Source organism: Microtus pennsylvanicus, chromosome 22, assembly GCF_037038515.1.
Source record: "Microtus pennsylvanicus isolate mMicPen1 chromosome 22, mMicPen1.hap1, whole genome shotgun sequence".
NCBI classification, from domain to species: domain Eukaryota; kingdom Metazoa; phylum Chordata; class Mammalia; order Rodentia; family Cricetidae; genus Microtus; species Microtus pennsylvanicus.
This window is the reverse complement of record NC_134600.1, coordinates 17,904,611-17,930,905: the sequence shown is the minus strand read 5'-3', so window position 1 is coordinate 17,930,905 and position 26,295 is coordinate 17,904,611. Positions and strand designations below refer to the sequence as shown.

General features: G+C 45.3%; 1 protein-coding gene and 1 pseudogene across 1 annotated transcript in view; both read right to left on the bottom strand.

The window, feature by feature from the left end:
• Akain1 (A-kinase anchor inhibitor 1) overlaps positions 1-26,295 on the bottom strand; it is a 49,934-nt gene that overhangs the window by 6,922 nt on the left and 16,717 nt on the right. The window lies entirely within an intron of this gene.
• LOC142839928 (3 beta-hydroxysteroid dehydrogenase type 7-like) lies at positions 12,112-13,064 on the bottom strand (annotated as a pseudogene).

Here is a 26,295-nt window from a genome sequence, read left to right as displayed (position 1 = left end):
CTCTCTCTCTCTCTCTCTCTCTCTCTCTCTCTCTCTGTATGTCTTTCTCTCTATCTCTGTCTCTCTTTCTCTCTGTGTGTGTGTCTTTCTCTCTGTCTCTGTCTCTCTCTCTCTCTCTCTCTCTCTCACACACGCACGCTTGAGAGTTATAAAAAGTTAATAAACTTGTTAACTCTTGCCGCCCTCCAGACCCCAGCTTTAACTCTTCGTCAGTTCTTTATTTCTCTTTCATCCCAATTCCCCCACCCCAGGACCCTGTCAAGAACCCTTTTTGAGCTGGTCCTGCTCAGCTAATAATTGGTATTAATCTTTATGGATAACTTAAAATTATGCATCTAACAACTATAGGAAGACACAAATTTGCATCAGTCCTTAACTCCTGAAACCTAAATGCTGTTTACCTCTGACAAGTTCACCTTGTTATACTCTCCTGCAGTGGGGGTTGATACGGGGTCTTGTTGCCATTCAGTTTAGAGAGAGGATCTGAATGGTGACTTTACCTGCATCACACAGAGAGCGGCAGAGGCTGTGACATCAACGGTACCTCTAGGCTCTCATCACTGTCTGACGGGTCACCAAATCTGCCAGGGGGTCACCAAATCTGCCAGAGGGTCACCAAATCTGCCAGGGAGTCACCAAATATGCCAAAGGGTCACCAAATCTGCCAGGGGGTCACCAAATATGCCAAAGGGTCACCAAATCTGCCAGGAGGGTCACCAAATCTGCCAGGGGGGTCACCAAATCTGCCAGAGGGTCACCAAATCTGCCATGGGTCACAAAATCTGTCAGGGGGCCGCCAAATCTGCCAGAGGGTCACCAAATCTGCCAGGGGTCACCAAATCTGCCAGAGGGTCACCAAATCTGCCAGAGGGTCACCAAATCTGCCAGAGGCTCACCAAATCTGCCAGAGGTAAACGTTCTCATCAGGACAGCAGAGGGCCCACCACCTATGCCCCAACATGCTCTCAATATATCAAGTTGCCAGTGGCAACCAGCCAGGCATTTGTTATCATCTGACATTATAAGGACTGTGTTGTCATTCGTCAATGACCAGAAGATGAGACACAGAGGAGGAGAATTAATTCTGGCCCCTTTAATAATGGAAAACACGGTCTTTTCTCGGCTCGGTGCACACAGGAATTTTTCATGAAGGACCAGATGTTAAGTCTCGCCCATCTGTGCCCATGGCTAATGAAGCCCTGCTGCCTGCCCCACTTTGGAACTGAGAATGGTAAAGCTCCAGCCCCTGCTTTTCCAGCTTGATGCTAACCTCCCTAATCCACGCTTTCCCACACACACCATAACCACATCAGGGGGGACAGTTTAGAGTCTCCAAAAGTAGTTTTGATGACATAGTATCACCAGCAAGTGAAGAACACTTCTGATCATATTTAAGCAGTATCCTGTTATTATAGCTCCCACACATATCAAATCACGTGTGGGGCAGCAAGAAGGCCCAGTGTCTCTGTCTGCAGTGGCAAGGAATACTATTTCTGTCGGGTCCAGCCCTATGGGTCCTTGTGCTCCAGAGGAGGGGATGTGGATTGAGGAGAGGAATAGACAAGAAACAACAGAGGGAATCCATAGAGCATCCAGTGAATACTGCATTCAGCCTCGAGTTCATTATTCAAAGTTCTCATATACCCCCGTCACAAGGGGGATGGCAAAGGATTTCTTTACCATGATACAAAGAACAAACAAAACAATTTCCTCCTCACCTCTCCAAACATCAAACCACACACTTGGTCAAAACATACTTTTGCCCAGGCAGAACATCCTGTAACCACTACGTAGGTCAAGCATCCTGTCCTACAACCTTGAAGGAGCAAGGATAGATCTGAGCTCTCTGACCTTTAGCCAAGGTGGAACAGATTCGTTCTGAGGGCTCCAGCATATGTCAGGGCACGGCTACTGTCATAAACTGTATGGAGCTTGTTAAAATGTCCTACAGTGCAAAATAAAAAGAATCACAAAAACTTTTTAATTAATAGTTTCTTCGATGGTTTCACACACAAATGTAATACGGTCTGGTTACGTTTGTCCACCACCCATTTTTGTCCTCCTCCAACCCACACAAGGCCCTCTCCTCCCACCAAATCTCCACCCTTTCTTCCTGTCATTTTTTTGTGGTTTTTTTTTTTCACTTTGTTATCAGCTGGGCTTAACCAGTGTCACCAGAGCCCCATGAGCTGCCAGGAGTGTGGCGCTTTCCTCTAGAGCATGGTTTACATGGTGGTTACAGCACAGAAGACAATGAATTAGCTTTTCTCCCCCAGTAGCCCTGGCCTGCCATCAGTTCCCCTATATGGGAGCCCCTCTCTCATCTATGACTGAATATGTAGACGCTCAGCCTGAGAACCACAGAGATAGTTACAGAATACTTCAGTGCAGGATACCGCTCAGAGGACCAGAGTCCTGCGGGCTGAAGCATTTCTGTTTGTGTATCCACCCACAAAATAATTACAGGGCATTTTCTGTAGCATGAAAACTAGCTTGGGAGTTCGGAGGTCAAAATATTGAACAGAGCCGGGCGATGGTGGCGCAAGCCTTTAATCCCAGCACTCGGGAGGCAGAGGCAAGCGGATCTCTGTGAGTTCGAGACCAGCCTGGTCTACAGAGCTAGTTCCAGGACAAGGCTCCAAAGCTACAGAAACCCTGTCTCGAAAAAACAAAAAAAAAAATATTGAACAGAACAGACATGAACCCTGCCTTTTTTTTTTCTCTCATATAATCTTACAGAAGAGTAGGGTTTAAACTGAGTAACTGAACAGGTTTAGAATTTTTGAGCTGGGGCACACACTGTGACAGAGGAAAAACCACAAAGGTGACTGGTCTAGTCCAGGGTAAGAGCAATAGCTTCCCAGACAAGAAGCCTCTGTGTTAACAAAGCACTAATCTGTGAAAGTACAGCCACGAGAACAAGAAAGCAGGAAGAGGTGAGGCCAGGAGGTCAGAGTGGAAAGCCCCAGACGCGTGCAAAAGCGAGGCTCACCGAGACATGAGGAAACCTGTGTGTCTGGGAGGAGGAGACACGAGGTCCCACAGGAAAGGAGGCCTGCCCAGACGGTTCGAGCTATGGAAGGACTCAAGATGCCTTTGAGAGGCTTTTGTGGCAAAGAAACATGACCGTCAAATCTATACCACCACACATCATAGCTGGGGAAACCCAAGGAGATCTGAGTCACTGGAAATCCGTAGGATCTGGACAAGGCCTGGAAAGACAGATGGAATTTAGACTGCCAAGGGGAAAACAAACTGAGTCTTTCTTGGCCCCAGATAACAGGGTAGGCACGGGGCTCGCTACTAGCGCCAAGGAAGGCTTTTAGCTTTAGAGCCGCTAAATGATTTCAGCGCATAATTTAATTTCTACAACATCACTGGGTTGCAGTGCCCTAGGGAAGCCATACAGAATAGTGCCAATATAACCTGGAAAGGAAACAGCAGTTTTAATCTAGGAATCGGATTTGATTATTTCGGGCACAAAAGACCGAGGTAATTGGAGAAAAGTCAATGAATGGAAGGATCCAAGTCAGCAGCTACCAACATCAGTTATAAAGCAACCTACTCAGGAAAGTGCGGGAGTATAGTTTCCAACCGTCTAGAAAAGCATCGTCCAGGAACAACCCAATAAATACGTGCGCATTTGATTCCTGAGACACACAGCAACGGGTCTGAGCCACCCAGAACTTTGACTAATTCACACTCTGCATAATTATTTCCAGGTAGATTTGATGTCTATATTAAATATAAATTTGGAGCACAGAGGATGTTTTGCGCAGTGAAACTGCTCCTATGTAATAATGGGCACTTGTCATGGTCTACTTGCCCAAACCCACAGGGGCTCGTGTGGGGAAAGAGCCTTAAGATGTCACAGACTTTAGATGTGTGATACCTACCCACGGGTCACTGTGTGCAGTGGAGGGTGGTAACTGTGGGAAGTTGTGCATGAGCAGAGATGAAGAGCGCATGGAAAACCCGTGTCTTTTTAATTCTGTTGTGAACCTGAAATTGCTCCAGAATAGTAAATTCTTTATTTTTGTTATTTCTTAATATGTTGATGGGGCACTCGTGTGTGGGTGTTGTTTTAGGTAGAGGTCAGAGGATAACCGTGGGTATCCGTCCTTTTCTTCCACCGTGTGAGGAAGGATTTTATTGTCCTCCCCTGCACTCCCCAGGCAGGTTGTCTGCCCTACTCCTCTTCCCTTCTAGAAATTTTATTTCTGTCTCCCATGTACACTTGGCGTCTAGGTGGATCCTAAGGGTCAGAACTCCAGTTGTCAAACCTGCGGAGCAAGTACTTAACCCATTCAACCATCTCCCCTGCCCTAAATACCAATGAATTCTTAGAAGAAAAGGGCACAACAAGCAATGTTTGTTAAGGGGGGGGGGGGGGGGGGGTTAGACTAGGGAAACACGGAATGGAGTTGAGGGTTTGAAGGGATGGGGAGAGTCAACAAATTCTGCAGTGGTAGAAGTTGGAGCACAGCAAATGTTCATGAAAATCTTATGTTGGTGATCTTTAAATGTTGCATCTTTTCTGAGCACGTGGAGAACAAGAAACTCAAGCCAAAGTGGGTTGAGTCTACAGAGCCCCAAAGCTGGGTTCTGTTGAGTACAGGGCAGAATGGAGTTAGCAGAGATTTGGGTTCCTGCCTTTCACACCATCCCTTCCAACGCCTACTTTCGGGTGGTCAACAGTTGGAGAATATTCCAGAGAAGGGCGCAGTTAGGAATGGCGAGCCACCAGAATAGGAAATCAAGAATCTGTACAGAGTGGAGCTTGTGAACTTTGGGCAGAATAAACCTTCCCTCCCTTCTCCTAGGCCAGAGTGCGTGACACTTCCAGGCGCGCCCCCAGGTACGCGTCCTCGCGCAACACAGCCTCAAGCGAGGCCCCGGGGCCCGGCCCCAAAGGCGCTCGGTAGCGGCCCCGTCGGGTGGAAGGGAAAAGCCAGCACCGAGTGGCCTTGCTCGAGTCCGGATGAAAACCAGAGGGACGGAGCCTCCGCTCATGGAGCCTCTGCTGCGCCCTGCCGGTCACTCAGTGCTGCCGCAGCTTCGAAGACCCAGAGATCGTAGGGGTGAGCTGAATGTCCTGATCCCTGGACTCTAGGAGACAGGGGTGTTGCGGTTTCATTTTATCAAACCACTTAAACTGCCCCAAGGACCGTGTTTGCCAGGTCACTTATTAAAAATGGACTTACAGTTCCTGTTTTGAGATCAGAAGCAATCCAGAGGCTTCTTGCCCTCAGATTTGAAAAAAAAATTTTACTTGACCGCACTGCCAGAGATTTTTGTTGTTGTTGTTTTGGTTTTTCGAGACAGGGTTTCTCTGAGGCTTTGGAGCCTGTACTGGAACTAGCTCTTGTAGACCAGGCTGGCCTCGAACTCACAGAGATCTGCCTGCCTCTGCCTCCCGAGTGCTGGGAGTAAAGGTGTGCGCCACCACCACCCGGCTTTTTAAATAGTTAACAAAATACTCTGCTCTCCTAGGTAAAATTAGCCAGATACTGGCCCTCCTCACCTACCGGGATGGTGGGAAGAATCAATATGAGTACAAATAGCACGAATCGTTTTAAATGAACCCTTAAAACCACCGCCTCACGCTGCCCCTCCCTAGAAAGCGCTGCGGCATAGCCGTAGTCACGATCTTCGGCTAAAGAGAGATTCAAGTTCCCGGAAACAGCCATTGGAGAGTACGGTGTCAACCAAATCAGCTCTCACAAGTCACTCGTGGTCGCTGGAGGAAGAAATCACATAGGAAGAAAGATAATAGAGGAAGGTGTATACTGAGCTATTTCCTTCTTTTCTGGAACAAAGAGGCTCCAGAACTTTGGAAATAATCCTTCTGTAATGTCAAAGTATCTCGTGTGTTCTCCTTACACACCGATGAAAAGAGGCTATGAATTAGGTCATGTGTCCATGAATTTGGATAGTAATAACTCATATTCATTTTAAAATATTCAGGTGAGGCCAGGTGGTGGTAGCGCACTCCTTTAATCCCAGGACTCGGGAGGCAGAGGCAGGTGGATCTCTGTGAGTTCGAGGCCAGCCTGGTCTGCAAGATCTAGTTCCAGGACAGTCTCCAAAGCTACAGAGAAACCCTGTCTTGAAAAAAAAAATTTTATATATATATATATATATATATATATATATATATATATATATATATATATTCAGGTGAAACTACGTTTCATATATGGACATCCATAGCACAAACATGGAGTGGTGGTTTGAATGAGAATGGCCTCCCCAGGAGTATTTATTAGAAGACTTGGGTCACAATTGGTGGACCGGCTTGGGAAGAATTAGGAGGTGTGGCCTTGTTGGAGGAGGTGTTTCTCTGGGGGCAGACAGGCTTCGAGGTCTCAAAGGTCCACACCACTCCCAGTTACCTCATTTTCTGCCTCCTGCCTGTGAATCAGAGTATAAGTTCTCCATTGCTACTCTAGCGCCACGCCTGCCTACCACCGTCCTTCCTGTCATGATGAGGATAGATTAAAATCCTGTGGAACCATGAGTCTGCAGATCAAATGCTTTCTCTCTTAAGTTGTCTTGGTCATGGTGTCTCTTCACAACAATAGAAAGTAATTAAGACACACAGCATTCTGTCCCCTAGACAGTGTGTGGGCTGCCTTGTGCCCTACCAATCCTGTCCCCTAAATAGTGCATGGCCTGCCTAGTGCCCAATGGGCTGGCATCTGAAGCAACCTTAAACAGCAAAAAAAGAAAAAGAAAAAAAGTGAATTAATTCCTAATGGTGAATTTGCAAAACCCTTATGGGGTCGGGGACAGGGTCACGATCATAGGCGTCCACTAACTGGGTATCGTTTCCAGTCTCTCCCATACAGCTATGGCATGATAACTAAATGGCCAGTTCTTTAATGTTTGTACATAGTAGATACCTTCAGAGGTGGCTAGGATTTCTCTCAATTTTAAAATTAAACTGTATGTATTTGTCTTGGGTTGGGGCATGCTCAAGCATGTGTCACAGGACACACATCAATATCACATACAACTGGTAGGAGTAATTTTTCTCCTTCCACTGTCTGGGTCTCAGGTCAAACTTGGGTCATCATATTTGGTAGCAAGCACCTCTACCCCAGACCATCTTGCAGGCCCAATTTCTTACGTGTTTTCAGTGTACTGTGAACTATGTTTAGCATATGAAAGAACTAATGGATCTAAACATCAATCCCATTTTCAATTTCTTTCTCTTGTCTGGTTGCTCTTTATAAAACTTTTAGTGGTGTTAGTGAGAACACCACGAATATTTTAATAGAAATGCTTTCAGGTTCCCCCATTCCTTAAAATGTGGCCTGTGGTCCGTCATTGGAAGCCTTCATTGTGTTGAGGTGTGATTGATTCTTTTATTCCTAGTTTGCTTGGTGCTTTTATTTTGAAAGGATGTTGAACTTTATAAAACACTTTTTACTGAATCTGTTGGATTGATCATGTGGTTTTGGTCCCTCTTTCTGGTGTGATATATTATGGTCATTGATTTGTGTGTGTTGAAACACCCTTGCAGCCCACATGGTCATGGTGTGCTGGTTTGAGAAGGTATGGCTTCTATAGACTCATGTCTTTGAATGTGTAGCCCATCCAAGGGAGTGGCACTATTAGAAGGTGTGACCTTGTTGGAGGAAGTGTGTCACTGTGGGGGTGGGCTTTGATGTCTCCTATGTGCTCAAACTATGCCCAGTGGGACACAGTCTCCTTCTACTGCCCGCAGATCAAGATACAGTACTCTCAGCTCCTTCTCCAGCACCATGTCTGCCTGCATGCCACCATGTCCCGCCATGAAGATAATGGACTAAACCTCTGAAACTGTAAGCCAGCCCCAATCAAATGGTTTCCTTTATAAGAACTGCCATGGTCATGGTGTCTCTTCACAGCAATAAAAGCCTAACTAAGACATGTTATGACTAACTATGACATTTATGATATGTTATTGAAATTGACTTGCTAGGGTTTTATTAAGAATATCTGCATCTCTGCCCCCATGGGCTTTTTGTTGCATCCTTGTTTGGTTTGGGCAAGAAGATGGTGCTTGCCTCATAGTGTGAATTTGGCAAGTGTCCTTCCCTTTCAGACTTGTGGAGGAGCCGTGCAAGAACTGGCACTGGCTCTTCCTGGAAGCGTCTTTGGGAACTAGAGGCACAGAGTATCAAGTCTGATCCTGACTAAAGTAGTTGGTGGTGTCCTTTCCCTGTGGCCTTGCCTGGGGCTCTCGAGCTCTGCAATAAGAACTAAGAGCCCAGGGGCTTTCTCCTCTCCACAGGAAACAGACAACACATTGAAGTAGCCTCCCACTCACTTCCTCATAGTCCCTTGTTCCAACTTAAGTGGCCATCTTGTCTTTGAACTTCCCTTAGCTCAGCCAAGAAGGCCATTTGAAATCTCAGCACTCTGGAAGTGGATCTCTGTGAGTTCAAGGCCAGCCTGCTCTATGGAGCAAGCTCCAGGACGGACAGGCTCCAAAACTACAAGGAAACCCTGTCTTGAAAAAAAAAAAGAAAGAAAGAAAAGAAAATGAATCATGCAAATCATACCCTGCTCGGGACTCTCTCACCAAATTTGAAATGCATGCTCAGTATCCTGATACGGAGTCCTGGCTTTCAGTGCCTGCTTGACGGCCTTGCCCTTACTCCCACCCCAGCTGATGTGGGTCTCCCTGTGATTTTCAAACTATCATACAGGAGATCTGGTTCATAGTTTGTGACTGGCATGTGACCACCTACTGTGGGCCCAAGCCAGTTTCTTCCTTCCTATGAAAAGAGAAAACCCTCATCTGGCTGTAATTCATAGTGAATGTGGCCGCTCTCCTTAGCACAGTCAAACCCAAGTGCGACACCTCTGCCCTGTCTTGTTCCCTTCTCTCCCCAACACCTTACGTTCCCAGGGGACAGTTAGTAAGTGAGCCTTGCTCAGGGGATGACAATACCAGTAACTTTCCATTTCTGCTCTGACTCCTCCTCTCTTGGCTCCCATTAATCTTCGTTCTTGCCCTTCTTGGCCCTTCTGTTGCTTGGCCACAGTGGACTAAAGAACATGAAGAAAGGAAGGGCCTGAGAGATGATCTTTGAACACCAGTTCCAGCTGTTAGAAACCTTCAATTTCCCGGCCTCGGCCACAGAGCTGATGTCTAGCTTCGAGATTTTTATACTAAGTTCCCATCTCAATGTAGCAGCTTCAGAATCCCCCCATCTCTGCCTCCTTTTGCATCTCAGTAAGCCTCTCACAGGGGTGGGGGGTTCCTGTTCTCTCCTCATGCAGGGGTGGAGGGTTCCTGTTCTCAGCTCACACAGGGGTGGAGGGTTCTTATTCTCTGCTCCGTCCACATGGACTTGGGTGCTTTTCAGAATAAGAACACACTGGCCCCTTTTAGTTGGTTCTAGGGAGCTTCCCAGTTGGTTTTGCTTTTATCGCCCGGCCACTTCCTATGAGCACACGCTCCATGAGGTTATGAACTCCCAGAACCCTGAGCGTATTGGTCATGACTACTGAAGAGTCCAAGAATAAGAATATAGAAATGTAGATTTCAGAAATAATAATGTAGAAATAAAGAAATGCAAAGTTGTAAGCCTAAGAGAATGAGAGCAGCCTGTCCGCAGCTTTCTCAGCAGCTTAAGGATTAACTATTAACAGTGGGTTACTTTGCTTCACAGATAGCTTTGTTTGCAAGTCAGAAGCAGCCCTCTGCAAACTGGGGGGTCGGCTTTTAAATACCTACCCTGGCCACTGATGGCCAACAATTGATGTTAGCTGAGTTAACTTTTAAATGATGGGATGTACCTGACGTTTTGGTTGTGCGTTTTCCCATACCCTTCCTGGCTATGTGAAACACTGTATCAGGGGAGATGCAGAGCTTTGGTAAACACCATCAGGGAGCAGCAGGGGAAATCAATGGACTAAATACAAACACTAGTTTAACTGAAAAACTCTGTAAATGGAAATTGTAAAAAAAAAAAAACAGGCAATGCGTACCTGAGTTTTATCTCAAGATTGTAAAAATTCCTTTGTTCATACCTAATGCTTGTTGCTTTCTGCTATTGAAAAGGGGGAGTTCAAAAACCGTCCTTTGCCACGGCCTTGCAAGTCCATCCATCTCTGGCTGTGGGCTCAGCTAGCTGATAAGCTTTTTCTACCCCAGGGAGATTTATTTCTTTAATCTTTTATTTTTTTTCCTGGAATAAAGTTTGCTTCTGGTTTAATAAACTTTGGTGGTCTGTCCCTCATCTTTGCGTGACCCCTGTAAACCCAACAATGATCAAGTTTTGCCGACTTCTGAGGCCCTGTAACCATCAGCGTGGCCTGAGAAAACCCTCATCCAAGACCCCATCCATTCAAATCTCACTTCTGCAGCTACCCAGCTTTGACTGAGCACACGTCAACCTTCTCATCCTTTCACAAAACAAAGTGAAAACATCTGACCCATCTTTCAAGCATGGAAGAGAAGACAGGTCACCATTGCTTCATCTAGAAACCGGACAAGGAAATACAAAAGTCCTGCTCTGTTCACGAATTTCCCATGGGTGAAACTCTAGTATGTGTGGCTTTTTCTTGTACCTTTATTTTTCTCCAAGCACGAGAAGCTTGACTCCTCTGGCTGTGTTGGGGTTAATTAGAAGGATAGAACAGCTGGCCTGAAGTCGAAAGGGAATCGAAGAGCAAGATCAGATGTTCTGTGTCTCCCCCCACCCCTTCAGTGGCATTTCAGAAGGGAAACGAAGTTGAAGAAAAAGAAACTGACTTTATCAGTGCTCATTAGAGTTTTGCACCACACGCCTCATGCCTCTTGTTTCACCCTGTGTTTCTGTGAGTTTTGAGTTGCCAGGAATAAAATTCTCCAAGTTAAACGCACTGAGATTTTTGTCTCAGAACTAGATACTTGGGAGGCGGGGAGAGGTAATATCTCAGAGCATGACAATTAGTTACCCCAAAATAACATTGCTCCCTGTGTCTAGTTGTAATCGGAGGTAGTGCCCTGAATATTTCTAGCAAACACACAGAAGAGAGAAACGAATTACACAAGACACAGTAACCAATAAAGGGCTTCCGGTGTCAGCACGGTAAGAGCTGGAGTTCCTGCTCTATCAGGGGGAAGATAGTCCACTGTGTTCACAATTTTCTCCTCATCTCAATTTTTCATAGAACAGGACGCCTCAACCACAAATCTCCCATCATGCATTACTTGGTTGCTATCTTTAGCCACCATCAACATAAGACCCAGCCTGCAGTACAAGCTTCCCAAGTGTCCCTGTGCAGTTACGCCCTCTCTTCTCACTATGTAAGAAATCACCTGGATTTTCTCACAATCACTTCCTTGCTTTTCTTTAATATTGTTCCAAAGAATTGCACTGTTGCTGACAGCCACGGTTTGATTGTCTTTTTTGGCGTGTACTGTCTCAACCACGGATCAGATTCACAGAGCAAATCTACAGCTAGCACAAGTTTTGGGGTGGGGTTGTACACCGTTATTTTGTTAAGATCTGTTTGTATTTATTTATTTATTTATTTACTTGTTTGTTTTTTGGAAAAGGATTTTAATCCAGGTTTGACCCGATAAGCCATGGTTAGCCTCCTCAGCAGAAAGCTAACAATATCACAGGCAGTGAATTTGGTTGGAGAAGGAAGACATGGAAAACCCTTGATTTCTTCAGCTTTCTTTAAAGCAAATTAAAAGGTAAATATCTAGAATAGATACAGATAAAATATATGGAACTATTACCCTTTAAGGAGAGCCAGATGTGGCAGAAGCCAGGTCTGAAGACCAATTGGAAAAAACAGACCAGCGTGAGCCCCTTCCTGCTTGGGAAACCAGAGATGGGAAGGGTAGAGAGACCATTTAGGAATCAGCTTTGCCAATCAGCTGGCAGGCCTCAGTTGGGACCAAGGATAAGTCTGTCCCCAAACCCTGCCCTAGAACTTGGAGGCTGGGATAGCACCCAGGCTCAAGATCTGTGTAGTTAAAACGGGGCACGGTTCCTACCACCCAGTCAGGCACCATAGCCCCTAGCTTCAGAAGGCAATCGTTTCTCTCCATCCAGGCTCTGAAGATTCAGGACCCTGAGTGGGTACCACAGTGCCCTCCAGTACCTGGCCCTGCCGTCACCGGGCCGAACCCTCCAAGGCCTGCACCCAGTGAAAGGTGCAGGCCTTGCTCTCTTCCCATGAGAAGAGGGGCTTGTAGCCAAAATGGCGCTGTGACTTGTTGGTACTGACATTAAAAATGGTGTTGGCCACTGTCAGAGTGTAGGGATTTGGTGGGGGTGTGTACAGCCCCAGTGGGCGGAGCAGCCACTGAGGCAAGGCATTGAGGGAAGCCAGCGGCACCAGCAGCCAGTAGGGCAACAGTGAGTGGGTGCCTATCAGCCGAAGCCCACAGGTACCCTGAAACTCGGTGCTGAAGTCGATTTATCATAGCAGAAGTACATCTGGCCACCTGTGAGTGCTGCCCGCTGCTCCAGCTCTAGGGCCGCCAGCACATGCATTCAAGCCACGTTACCAACATACACTCGGCCGTGCTCCACAGAAGCTGGGACGGCCTGTGGGTCGAAGGGTGCATGTCACCAGGGGTAGCCCTCCGTTGACCTTCCTTCCATTGGCCTCCAGGACCAGTTGCTCAGCAAGGGCTTTGCTGCAAGGGTAGGGGTGCCTGTGAACTGCCTCATATGTGGTATCTTCATTGCCCCGTAGAAGGGGTGGCCCTTGATATTAGGTCCCACAGTGTCCATGTTGCTTGTGTAGACCAGGAACTGAGTTCCAGTCTGTATCCAAGCCTCAATCACACTCTGTGTGCCCTGCACGTTCACTTCGTTAGACTGGCCTTCTCAAACACATTCACCAGCCCAGCTGTGTGGAAGACCACATGAGATCCAGCCACGGCAGCTGCCACCTCGTGGGCCTGAGTCCAGCCCGGAACTGAGGTGCAAATCAAAGACACACAGCTCTCAGAGCCTGGGTTCCGGCTCCTGCAGCATTCAAACAATATGATCCCCCAGGAAGCCACAGCCACCTGTGACCAGGTAGACCAGTGTGGGCACCTGTGCAGATTCTGCCATGCCCAGCTATAGCAAGTCCAAGGTAGTTCAAAGTGGCCACTGAGAGAGGTTGTGGCCTGGGCTGGTGGGCCAGCTAACTGCACACCGGCTTCCTTCCTTCCATGTGCTCCTCCTCCACTTATTTCTATTTTATGTGTAGAGTGTTTTGCCTCCCTGTGTATGCATATCATGCGCATGCTTGGTGCCCACAAATACCAGAAGAGGGTGTCCAATCCTGGAGCTGGAGTTACAGATGGTTGTGAGCTACTGTCTGAGCGCTGGGAACTGAACCAGGGTCCTCTGCCTGTAACATGAGGGCCTGCTTGTTGGGGTTTCTGTCCTCCCACCAGGTCCCACAGCCATTTGGCCCCAAAGAAAGTCACACGAGATTCTATATTAATGATAAACAATTGACCCATTAGCACAGGCTTCTTATTAGCTCTTGTAGCTTATACTATTCTTATTATCATCCATTACTATCCATTATTCTTATTATCCATTATTCTTATCTATGTTAGCCACATGGCTCAGTACCTTTTTCAGCGGGGCAGATCACATTCTGCTTCTTCAGTGGTCTAGGCAGGACTTCGAGAAAGCTTCCTTCTTCCCAAAATACTTCTGTTCTTATTGCCCCGCCTCTACTTCCTGTCTGGTTGACCCACCTATACTTCCTGCCTGGCCAATCAGCGTTTATTTAAAATATAATTGACAGAATATAGAACTGTCCCGCACCATCTGCCAGAGCGGCAGTGCTCTGAAGTGCTGAGTCCTCCTTTCAGTCCCAGTACCCTCTTATTGGATGGTCAGTTTTATACTCACAGACGATGCCTTGTGTAATTAATGGAGACAACCAAGCAGATGATTCAAGACCCAAAAATGCAAGGTTTGCCTTTTGCATCTAAGCAGCTAATTTCCAAATGTGCGCTGTACTTTGAGACTCGGTAACCAAAAATTAACCTTTGCAAAGGTTTAAACCATTCTTTTCAAAACGCTGAAGATTCTATCTGCATCTCTCCGTGCCTCAAGCCAGGGTGTCACTTTGAGGTTTGCCTGCTTTAGTTATAGTTAAATTTGTCGAAGCACTTGGTTTGTGAACAACATTTTTTTGGAAAGGAATTGTAACTACTTCTATGATAGTTCTCTGATAGTTTTTTTTTTAATCCCTGGCAAAAATAAATCACATGAAAATATTCAAATTGATTTTGTGGTGAAGCCAAAGGCCAGAAATACCTTTATGTGCCTATCCCCCACAGGAGACCCTGTCCTTCATTTTCTCAGCCTTCCTTTCCCTGTTAGTATCCTCTGTCCCCTAGGCAGTTTTACTTTTGTGTTATCTGTCTGTCTGTCTGTCTGTCTGTCTATCTATCTATACATACACGTGTGTGTGTGTGTGTGTGTGTGTGTATGTGTACACTCTAAAATCTAGGATCCACAGATGAGAGAAAAATATGATACTTGTCTTTCTAAAATTGGTTTAACCATTTTCATACTCCTAAAGAGCCATTTTAATTCATTACTATTATCTCTAATCAAATATTACAAGAAGTTGTTAGACGGCTGCCAACAAGACAATGTCTTTAACCTACAGAGAATTCAGAGCACGGATATGGAAGAAAGTTTTCAGCAATTAATCGGGGAGTCAAAAGATACTACTGGGAGAAAAGAATCATGAGAAGGGGAAGACAAGGTTATGAGAGGAATATTCTCACCATACAATATGAATATGAAAGGATAAAAAAGAACAGACATTTTAAAGACCAATTCCACAAAGCCTTACTTTCCCAGGAGAGTAAACCTGTATAAAACAAGCAAAAACCAGAGTTCATTAAATTCTATAAAAGTAGGAAAATGAGAGGACCCGCCTCCCAATACCGTGAATCAGGAACAGGTGACTCAAGACAGAGACTTCCAGAGGAGGAGAAACACATGCTGGCAGACAGCATGATCAATACGCGCGTTCAGAGGCTGAACAATATGACTCAAAGTCTCTGGGATCCATCTGGGAGAGTTATTTGGATCACATAATGTACCGGACAGTTTATTTTTAAAATCCATTAGGACAACAATTATGCCTTTTCAGAAGGCTGAGGAAAGGGTACGATGCCAACATTAGATGAACGGAAAGGCCAGTTCATACGTGAGGATGTGTGATAAGACCAGTACATATGTGAGCATGTATGATAAGACCGGTACATACGTGAGCATGTATGATAAGACCGGTACATACGTGAGCATGTATGATAGACCAGCACATACATGAGGACGTGTGAGAGACAAGTGCATATGTTAGGATGTGTGATAAGACCAGTACATACGTGAGGATGTGTGATAAGACCGGTACATACGTGAGCATGTATGATAAGAACAGTACATACGTGAGGACGTGTGATAAGAACAGTACATACATGAGGATGTGTGATAAGACCAGTACATACGTGAGCATGTATGATAAGACCAGTACATACGTGAGGACGTGTGATAAGAACAGTACATACGTGAGGATGTGTGATAAGACCAGTACATACGTGAGGACGTGTGATAAGAACAGTACATACGTGAGGATGTGTGATAAGACCAGTACATACATGAGGACGTGTGATAAGAACAGTACATACGTGAGGACGTGTGATAAGACCAGTACATACATGAGGACTGTGATAAGAACAGTACATACGTGAGGATGTGTGATAAGACCGGTACATACGTGAGGATGTATGATAGACCAGCACATACATGAGGACATGTGATAAGACCAGTACATACGTGAGGATGTGTGATAAGACCGGTACATACGTGAGCATGTATGATAGACCAGCACATACATGAGGACGTGTGATAAGACCAGTACATACGTTAGGAGGATGTGTGCTAAGCAAATAAGACGCTGTTTGTGAACTAGACACTCTACCCATGTGCAGAAAATCTAGAGTAAGATGAACAAATCCATGACTTGAAAACTTCCTATCTGAAGACAAAACGTACAGAGAAGTGAATTTATGTGCAAGCATGCTCTCTCAGGCTGTAGGTAATTCCGTGTGCGCGAGATGAAAATCCGTGAGAAGCATACTTACGAGGGCCTGTGCTTGTAATGAAGTTCTCTTCCATTAGCAGGCCAGGAGTCAACCAAATAGAAGAGGGAGCATCTGATTTCTCCGGATTTGGGGTACGGTTAACACAATTTCGGGACATGCTTGTGTTATAAATATATGGTAGTTTGGCATTTAAAAGTGTCATTTTCATGCAAAAAATCCTTGAAGGAAAACAAGTAGAAGTATGATAATTTATTCACTATATGGAACTCAATTAACTCAGCTGTTTTCTAGAGGGTTCAGGACAAGGCCATGCCTATAATTACAATGGAACAGAAGTTCAAGTCCCCTCAGTGACTTGAGATATCCTCAGTTTAGCCCTCAGTTGTCATGGAGAACCCCTCATTGAAGGGATTTAGCTTAGCAAACATTTGAAGGTTATGGCACCTGCCTTCTAACCAATCCATGGTAGGAGACGTAACAGCAGTTGCGCCACCCAAGTGTAACATAAAAACCAATCAAAGCAGAGCAGACCCTGTGGAGCCCAGGGGAAGACAGCGGGACAGAAGCTGCCTCCTGTGGCCAGTGGACAGCATCAACAACAGACCCTGCACCCAGAGTAAAATCCAGCAAGGAACAAACAGAAAGTATTGATAATCTCAGTTGATGGAGAAAAGGCCTGGACAAAGTTTGCCATCCCTGTATGAGATAAGCTTTAAGAAAAGTAGGAAGAAACTAAACAAATCTCGATATAGCAAAGGCCAGACCAAACAAATCAAGAACAGCATCCGAACTTTGAATGAAGATAAGGCACCCACTCTTCTATTCGTGCTCAGTGCAGCTCTGGAAGCCTTAGCTAGAGCTGTAAAACAGGAGAAAGAACAGAAAGGAAGACAAAAAAAGAGAAGAAGAAGTCAAAGTATCCGTGTTTGCTGGAAACATGATCTGATATTTCAAAGACCTTCAGGCCTCCACCAGCAAATCTTTGAACTCACAGTAAGCAAAGTAGCAGGATACAAAATCAATGTGCAAAAATCAGTAGCTTTTCTATAGCTCATGAAAGAGCTTTCCAAGAATGAAATCAGGAACAAAAAAAAATCTAATGCATAATGGCTTTTAAAAGATAGTAAAATACGACTCCATCATTGTGATGCACACCTTTGATCCCAGAACTTGAGAGGCAGAGGCAGGCAGATCTCTGTGAGATGAGGCCAGCCTGGTCTACAAAGAGAGATATAAGCCAGGCAGAATTGCACAGTAAAACTCTATCTCCAAAAAAATTATAATAATAAATAAGCAAATAAAATGCCTACAAAAATCTAACCAAGGGGTAAAGAACTTCTACAATGAAAATGTTACGACATTGAGGAAGACACTAGCCCACAGGGTTGCCTACCAACCTCATGGATTGGCAAAGCTGATGCTGTAAAAATGTATCACCAAAATAAATCTATAGGTTCAATATAATCTCCCACTGAATTCCAGTGGTGCCTTCACAGACCTAGATAAAATAATCCTAAAATTCATAATAAACTAAAAACAAAAGCACTTCTAAGCAGAGAGTGTTAACAGTGGAAGTATCACAATACTGGGTCTTAAATTATACTACAGAGTCATAACAGCAAAACCTGCATAGGACGGGCACAACAGAGATGTGGATCTTAAATTATACTACAGAGTCATAACAGCAAATGCTGCATAGGCCTGGCATAAACCAGATGTGTGCAATAATGGAACCAAGAACGAAACTGGCCAGGCTACAGTCACCTGAGTTCAGGGGGAAATGTCAAAAACATGGGTGAGAGGAGAAAAGACAGCCTCTTCAACTGATGAGTTCTGCAAAAACTGTAGACTAAGGAAAGCAGGCCCATAGCTCTCGCCCTGCTCCAAAACCTATTCAAACACCTTAGAAATACCTTTAAAGACCGGAAACTTTGACACTGTTACAAAAGACATCGGTAAAACACTTCAAATATAGGCATAGAAACGAGTCCGATAGCACGAGAAACAGCCCCAAAAACTGAAACATGAGATTATAAGAAATTTAAAAATTCTTATAATAATGTGATTCTTCATATCAAGGAAAAGCAATCCCCAGAGTAAAGACTACCTGCAGGGCAGGAGAAAACGCTCACCGAGTATTCATCAGACCAGAAGGAAATATGCAATATATCTATATCCGGATAGATAGATAGATAGATAGATAGATAGATAGATAGATAGATAGATAGATAGATAGATAGATAGATAGATAGATAGATGATGGATAGATAGATGATAGATAGATAGATAGATAGATAGATGATAGATAGATAGAAGATAGATAGATAGATAGATAGATAGATAGATAGATAGATAGATAGATAGATAGATAGATTTGCAAGACTGTAAAATCCAGGAGCCCCCAAATCATCTCATCACTATATACACTGATGGACTGATCAGACACGTCTAAAGAGAAGGGATAATTCCAACTATCCGTAAGTATTTGAAAAAGAGCGACACCGTTAGCTGTCAGGAAAATGGGAGTTACAACTCACTGAACCCTCTCTGCCGGCAGACGGCTTTCACCGAGGAAAGCAACGCCAACAAATGCTGGCGAGAACACAGGAAGAGGGGCACATTTGTAGTGGGAATACAAACCGGGGTGTCCATATACAAGCCGGTGTAAAGGTTCCTCAAAAATAAGCCTAGCAAATGACTCAGCTAAACCACTCTTGGGTATTTACCCAAGGACTAGCTGGTCTACACACCACAGAAACAACGCATACCATGGAAAAAGCGCACACCACGGAAACAGCGCACAGCCTTGTTTACTGCCGCACTCCTCATTAACCAGCCTAAACATCCATAGCAGATAGATAAGTAAAATATGGTACGTGCGCAAAAGGATAATTTTGGCCATTAGGAAAAATGAAAGTATAACATTTTCAAGACTTTCAAAGCAACTACAGATTATTGCATCAAATAAGATAAGCCAAACTCAGACAAACAAATATCACACGTTTTCTCTTATGTGCAAAGTTTAAAATAAAATTTCTAGGTTTGTATTTGCACCCATGTACATGAAGGCCAGGAAACTAGGAACAGGACTAGAGAGACGAAGTCCTAAGCGGTGAGGGGACAGAATGGAATCCATAGGTCACAAAAGCAGATAGGAGGCCTAGTAATACTTGAGAGGAAGAAATGGACCACAGAGAGGAGGCCAGAGTAGATGGGTGAGGACCATGATGGCGGGGGGTGTGTACGAACAAAGTATAATCATGCCTACGTGTGGAAATGCCGTAGCAAAACCCTGTCATTTAGTTGTCAAAATTGGTATGAAAAATACAGCCTACCTTCATCCAATTAAGTCTAAAGACAACAAAATGGATAAGTAATGTTGCCCTCTGTGGTCTGAGCTCATCTCTGCTCGCCTCTCAAATCCAAGGACTGGATAATTTTAAGATGTCATTTCGTTTCCTGTTGGGTATTACTCATGTGTTTATGCTGCTCTATCATACAGAAAACAGGTCATAGAACACAAAAACTAACTGAGGAAGTATGGACCTATCAAGGGCTTGCGAAAGGAAGTTGCCAGAAGGAACGGCCCCTTCTTCCGCTAAGCATGCCAGGAAGAACTGCCCCTTCCACTTAACCTGCAAGGCAGGCTTCAGATTAGGACTTCAGGCATATACAAAAATTGGAATGTTGCTGGTCCAGCACCAAATTACAACTTTCCTTGGGCTCTCTTTAGCCCCTTAGTAGCCATTCCTTGCTCCTCTCTGCTCTTCTCTTACCTCACGTACTGGGATTAACAGATAAAAACCTTTAGAAATGTACTAACTTAACAAAAATCACAACTCCCACCCACCGAAAGGCTCCTCCCACCATTGGGCAGCATCTATGGCCTCTAGTAGGATTCCCCTGCTCTCTGTAATCCTCTGACGTACTATTTCAGGCTATTTGAAAAGTGACTTTCTTTGTTACATTACTATAAAAAAAATCACAAAACTGTTACCACATTGAAACATAGACTTTGGGGGTAACCTAATCTATGTCCCCCGGGCATGGTCTCTTATATTTGGATCCAGAATAAACTATCTCCTATCCTGTTGAGATAAGAGCTGTTTTTGCACGAACAAGCTGGCTGAAATAGAGGTGAATTGAGAATACCCTATTCAAATGTTTCAGCCTGTATGAGTAGCTTATCCTGGGGATGCCCTGCAAGACCTTTATTGGGAGCTAGTCTAACTGAGAGAAATGGTCCAGCAGTTCAGCCCGATGCTCTACTCATAGATGGAATATGGTCCAGGCTGTAGCAGCATCTCCCAGAGCTCCCACAGTAGTGGGAGATGATAAACACAGTGTGAGAGGGAGCCGTGCCAGCTTTGCAGCTATGCAGCTATGCAGCTGTGCAGCTGTGCAGCATGGCCCCACCTGGTCACACACAGACACACACACACATACACAAACACACACATGCAGCATGGCCCCACCTGGTCACACACAGACACACACACACATACACAAACACACACATGCAGCATGGCCCTACTTGGTCACACACAGACACACACACACACATACACACACACACACACATGCAGCATGGCCCCACCTGGTCACACACAGACACACACACACACATACACACACACACACACACACACATGCAGCATGGCCCTACTTGGTCACACACAGACACACACACACACATACACAAACACACACATGCAGCATGGCCCCACCTGGTCACACACAGACACACACACACATACACAAACACACACATGCAGCATGGCCCTACTTAGTCACACACAGACACACATACACAAACACATACATGCAGCATGGCCCTACTTGGTCACACACAGACACACACACACACACACACATGCAGCATGGCCCTACCTGGTCACACACACACACACACACATACACAAACACACACATGCAGCATGGCCCTACTTGGTCACACATACACACACACACACACACAAACACACACATGCAGCATGGCCCTACTTGGTCACATACAGACACACACACACATACACAAACACACACATGCAGCATGGCCCTACTTGGTCACACACACACACACACATACACAAACACACACATGCAGCATGGCCCTACCTGGTCACACACACACACACACACACCTGATAATAACGTTCTTGGGCTATGCCCAATTCTCCAGGAAAGCACAGGTAAGAGTTTTCAAAGATAGGATGCCAAGGAATGTGTCCCACCTCCTTCTTAACCTATGTTCTAGTCCACTTGATAGTAAAGCGCTTCATCCACAGACCCAAAGCGGCTTACCCAGAATCCTTTGTAGGCTAGCCAAGAGTCTCTGCAAACCCATGTCCTGAAATAGTAGAATAGCAGCACAGGCAGCATATTACCACAGCTCTGCTAAGGAAGGCACTGCAAAGCTACTGGGTAACTTGACAAAAGGCAATGTGGCTATGACCTTGAGATCCTTCTACACTGTCCTCCAAATGTCCTTTTTCCTTTAATCCTCATGGAAAGATGTCTGCAGTTATAGGACTGAGCGTGAAGGTCTGGGGACACAGCCACCCTCCCCTCCAAACTACGTGATGTCAACAAGACACTGACTGGGCCCAAGTATTCCTCCCTAGAAAAGGAAATCCCTCCCTCACTCAGAACTCACAGATGTGCTGGACAATTTCTGCGAGAAGCCATTATTTTCACTACTTTGAACTGATTTCTGAGAAATTCATTAAAATGTAGAGTATGTAGGAAAAAAAACAAGGTGGTGGCAGCGCGCGCCTTTAATCCAACTTGGCAGGGGCAGAGTCAGGTGGATCTCTGAGGTCAAGGCCAGCCTGGTCTCCGTGGTGAGTTCCAGGACAGCTAGGACTACGTAGAGAAACCCTCACACATGCACGCACAACACACCTGTATATGTGTGGTACTAATACACATTTATATATGTATATAATACATATATTATTGAGACTCTTTCCTAAGCTAAACAGCAAATTAAGTAAGTGTCATGTGTGTATCTGTAAACTTTCCTCCAACTAATTGCTGATTTTTCTTAGGCGTTAAAATGCTAAAGACATACCTTAATGCATTTGGATTTGTCTATTTCACAACAAAATGCTGGAGTTTTGTTTCTTTCTGAGTAACTTTGACTCTTCTTGAGACTATCAACACCAGTTTCCCCCACAAGATGAAGAAAGAGATCTTCACATGTTTTCCCTATTCCTTCTTACCCTCCAGCCAGACCCAGAACCTCCAGCCAGCGCTACTTTCTAGAACAAGATTCCATTCTGTGCCCCAAAACAAAGGACTTCTCAAACACCCTACCTGCCAGCAGTTCACTGGAATAAGAATCAAACCACATCTCCACCAAGAGCATGCATGAGGATGAAATATGTTGATAACCATTAATTTCAGATATGAAAGCCTGCTCAACATGGGAGAGAAGGTCAGAGCCGGACCTTGACCTCTGTCTCATTGCTCTGGTCCTAAGAATAACAACAGTTAGAGACCAACTTCTTTTTTGTTTTGTTTTTTGAGACAGGGTTCCTCTGTGTAGCTTTGGAGCCTGTCCTGAAACTAGCTCTTGTAGACTAGGCTGACCTCGAACTCACAGAGATCCCCCCTGTCTCTGCCTTCCGAGTGCTGGGATTAAAGGCGTGCGCCACCACCGCCCGGCTGGGACTAACTTCTAAGGAGAGGCTAGTAGACGACAATTTAATGTCACAAAATGACACTCACAGCTAACGTCTTCAGTAACTGCAGTTCGAGTTCACTGAAACGTGAGCAATCTGCTTCCGTCTGACTCAGGGAGGGCGCTACTTTAAACACGCTCTGCTCCTGAATCCCCATCTCCCAAATGTTTGAGCCATCTGCAAATGTTGTGCGCACTTGGCTTCAGTGACCAAGACTAGTAATGTGCTACGCAAACATGCATCAATGTGCAAATGATCGAAGAACAACTCCCTTTATCGTGTCTAAAAGAGACTGAGACACGGACGTGATGCAGAATACCTTGCTACTCATAGTAAAATGTGTCCCGTGTGATTAAAGCAGTATGCTACTAGCGCCGGAATGCGCAGATGGCAAACGGAACAGGTTGAAAAGCCTGATGCTCTCTATGTGCTAGAGATGAATGCTCACACGAGGAAAGGAACAGAACAAAGTGGACACGTCTTCTAGCCATTACATCTACGGCTCCAGGCGGGGTAGCGAAGCAGGCAGTGCTTCCTGCCGTGTATCCCAACTGGCAGGTTCTGTCCCACAGCTCTGTGGTCACAGGACCGGAGCAGAGCCCGTCCCAGGGAATGGGAATGAAACCATCAGTACAAGCAAGGAGGATACTTCTGCCTGAGTCTCACGGGCAGAGGCTGGATACCAGAGAAAAATCCGGAATGAAAACCTTTCCCCTTCAGTGTGAACAAGCAGGGAGCTGCGGTTGGCTCGGCAAGCGTCTGCATCTGCCCTGCACTAGTATTGCCAACTGTGCAGAAATACCAGGCAGCAGGATCCTACCGGAAGCTCGAAACAATGAGCTTATAACAGAGACAATGTTTTATGGCACAGATTCTCAACTATCACCAAATGTTGACGACAATAACCAGATAGCCAGATAGGAGTCTTATGGTATTGTCCTACCATGTCTCAAGTATTTTTCTTTTTACTGATCTCTATAGAAACTGCTTGAGTGCAGATGATAGCAGAATAGAACATGTGTATTTTCCCATCTAGCCTGCTTTCCTTGTTGCTGTCGTTGCCTGTCCTTTTCACTTTGGACCTGGACCAATCTTTGCGCTAAAATTCCTGAAGTTGCTGCTGGCTACTAGTCTTAGGTAACTAAGCGCTTACAATGATCCCGGCATCACTAAGTGCTTTTTGTGAATGATTCCAGGGGTTCCTCTAAATGACATGAATCAGGGCCATCTTCCCTTCATGCAGACAGAAAGACAGCCACATGCAGGAGTTGACTGAAAGGAAAACAAACATCATTTTTTTACTGTGTCTCCTAGGTTATATATGAACACACAACTTTTCCTGAGTTCTGGTTACTACCAGAATTTTGTCACTGGCGTATTCCTAAGCCTTTTTGCCAAAAAAAAATGTAATAAAAGGTGAAAGGGTGTATTTTTATTTATCAAGAATGAACAACCCCATAAGCAGGGTAAAGTAGGGTAAAGAGAAAAGGCTCTTGAAGAAGACCTAGAGCGCAGGGCCAGCCTGGGCTACCGCCTGGGCTACAGCCTGGGCTTCACGGTGAGTTTGAAGCTACCCAAGCCTATACAGGAAGGGAAGGGGAGAAACAAGGGGCATAGAAAGGGAGGAGGGTGGAGAGGGTTAACCAGTGGCCTGATGCAGTCTTGCTGAAGGAGCCGCCGATGACTGAGTACTGTGTCTATGCCTGCCAGAAGATGAGAGCTGTGGTCTTTTGTTACAGAGAAAGAAAGCTGCAGCTCTTAAAGGTTAGATAACTTGTTGAAGAATGCTCCGCTGGGAAGTTTCAGATTTGGGTTCAAATTCAAGGGACCCAGATCCAGAGCCCACGCGCATTTGATGTGGGAGTGATTTCTTTCTGATCTGTTGCTTTCATTGGTTAATTAATAAAGAAACTGCCTAGGCCCATTTGATAGGCCAACCCATAGGTGGGTGGAGTAAACAGAACAGAATGCTGGGAGAAAGAAAGCTGAGTGAAGAGTCGCCATGGTTCTCCCACTCCAGACAGATGCAGGTTAAGATCTTTCCTGGGAAGCGCACCTCATGGTGCTACATAGATTATTAAAAATGGGTTAAGAGGCTAAAACTAATGGGCCAGGCAATGTTTAAAAAAGTACAGTTTCCGTATAATTATTTCGGGTAAAGCTAGCCGTGCAGGTGGCCGGATGCCAGGAAAGTAGCCCGCCGCTCATACTACAACATGCATTCTTCCTCAAAACCACTGGTCCCACTCTGTAGTGCACATTGCCTAGTGGGCAACTTCCTCCCGGAGTCTGCGTCTCAGTCAGGGTTTCTGTTGCTGCAGAGAAACACCAAGACCAAACGCAAGCTGAGGAGGAAAGGGTTTACTTAGTTTACACTTCCGCATTGCTGTTCATCACTGAAGGAAGTCAGGACAGGAACTCAAACAGGACAGGACCCCAGAGGCAGGAGCTGATGAAGAGGCCCTGGAGGGGTGCTGCTTACTGGCTTGCTCCCCATGGCTTGCTCAGCCCACCTTCTTTTGGAACCCAGGACCAGCAGCCCAGGGAAGGCACCACCCACCATTGGCTGGGCCCTCCCCCATTGATCACTAAATGAGAAAATGCCTTGCAGCTGGATCTCAAGGAGGCATTTCCTCAACTGAGGTTTCTTCCTCTGGTGACTCTAGCTTGTGTCAAGTTGACACACAACCAGCCAGTACACTATGCTACTCAGTCTTCCTTCTCTCTTAAAAGAGATAGATTCACCAAAACAAGAGAGACTTCTTGTAAGGACTTAGCTAAAGTGTGCAATGAAAGCCAGTGGGGACACAGTAAGAGTTCATGTCGCCATCTTGAACACCAGTTCATTAGGGCAGCATCTGGGGAACGTGACGTAATTTCCATGTCTCCGTCTTGAGAATTACTTCAACTTCAGCAAACCTCAGTTGACCTCAGTCTGTCAACTAATGGTATGAGATGCAACCACATTGAGGAGGATAGTCTGCTTTACCCAAATGTGATGATTCAAATGTTAGTCATATCTAAAAATTATCTTCCCCTCAACATTTAGACCAGTGTTTGACCAAATCACTGACACCACGGTCTAGACAAGTTACCATATCCAAGTAACCACCACATGAGGTGTAAGCAAAACTCAACAAAGCATCAAGGACACAAACCAAGTTATGGTCAACTCCTCCACCTAAGACCTTGACAGATATTCCTTGTCAGCCCATATCCCCTCCCCCAAGGAGGTGTTCACATCTCAGCTCCAGGAAGCCATTTTCACTGAGGAATAACTTGTCAGTAACCCAAAGATTGTCTGTCACATGGATTACCATCACATGGCCACCGTCAACTCATGGGACATGTCAGTCTTCTCAGGGCCTCTCCGAATATAGCAGTTATTCCAGAAAGTCTCTATAAATTAATTTTATAAATCCAGTTTTAGTTAACATATTTCAGAGAGAAATGGCGAAGTTTAACAATAAGTCACATTCATTATTTGCTAGGGAAGAAGTGAACACTAACACAGCAAATCCATTTGTGTCACCC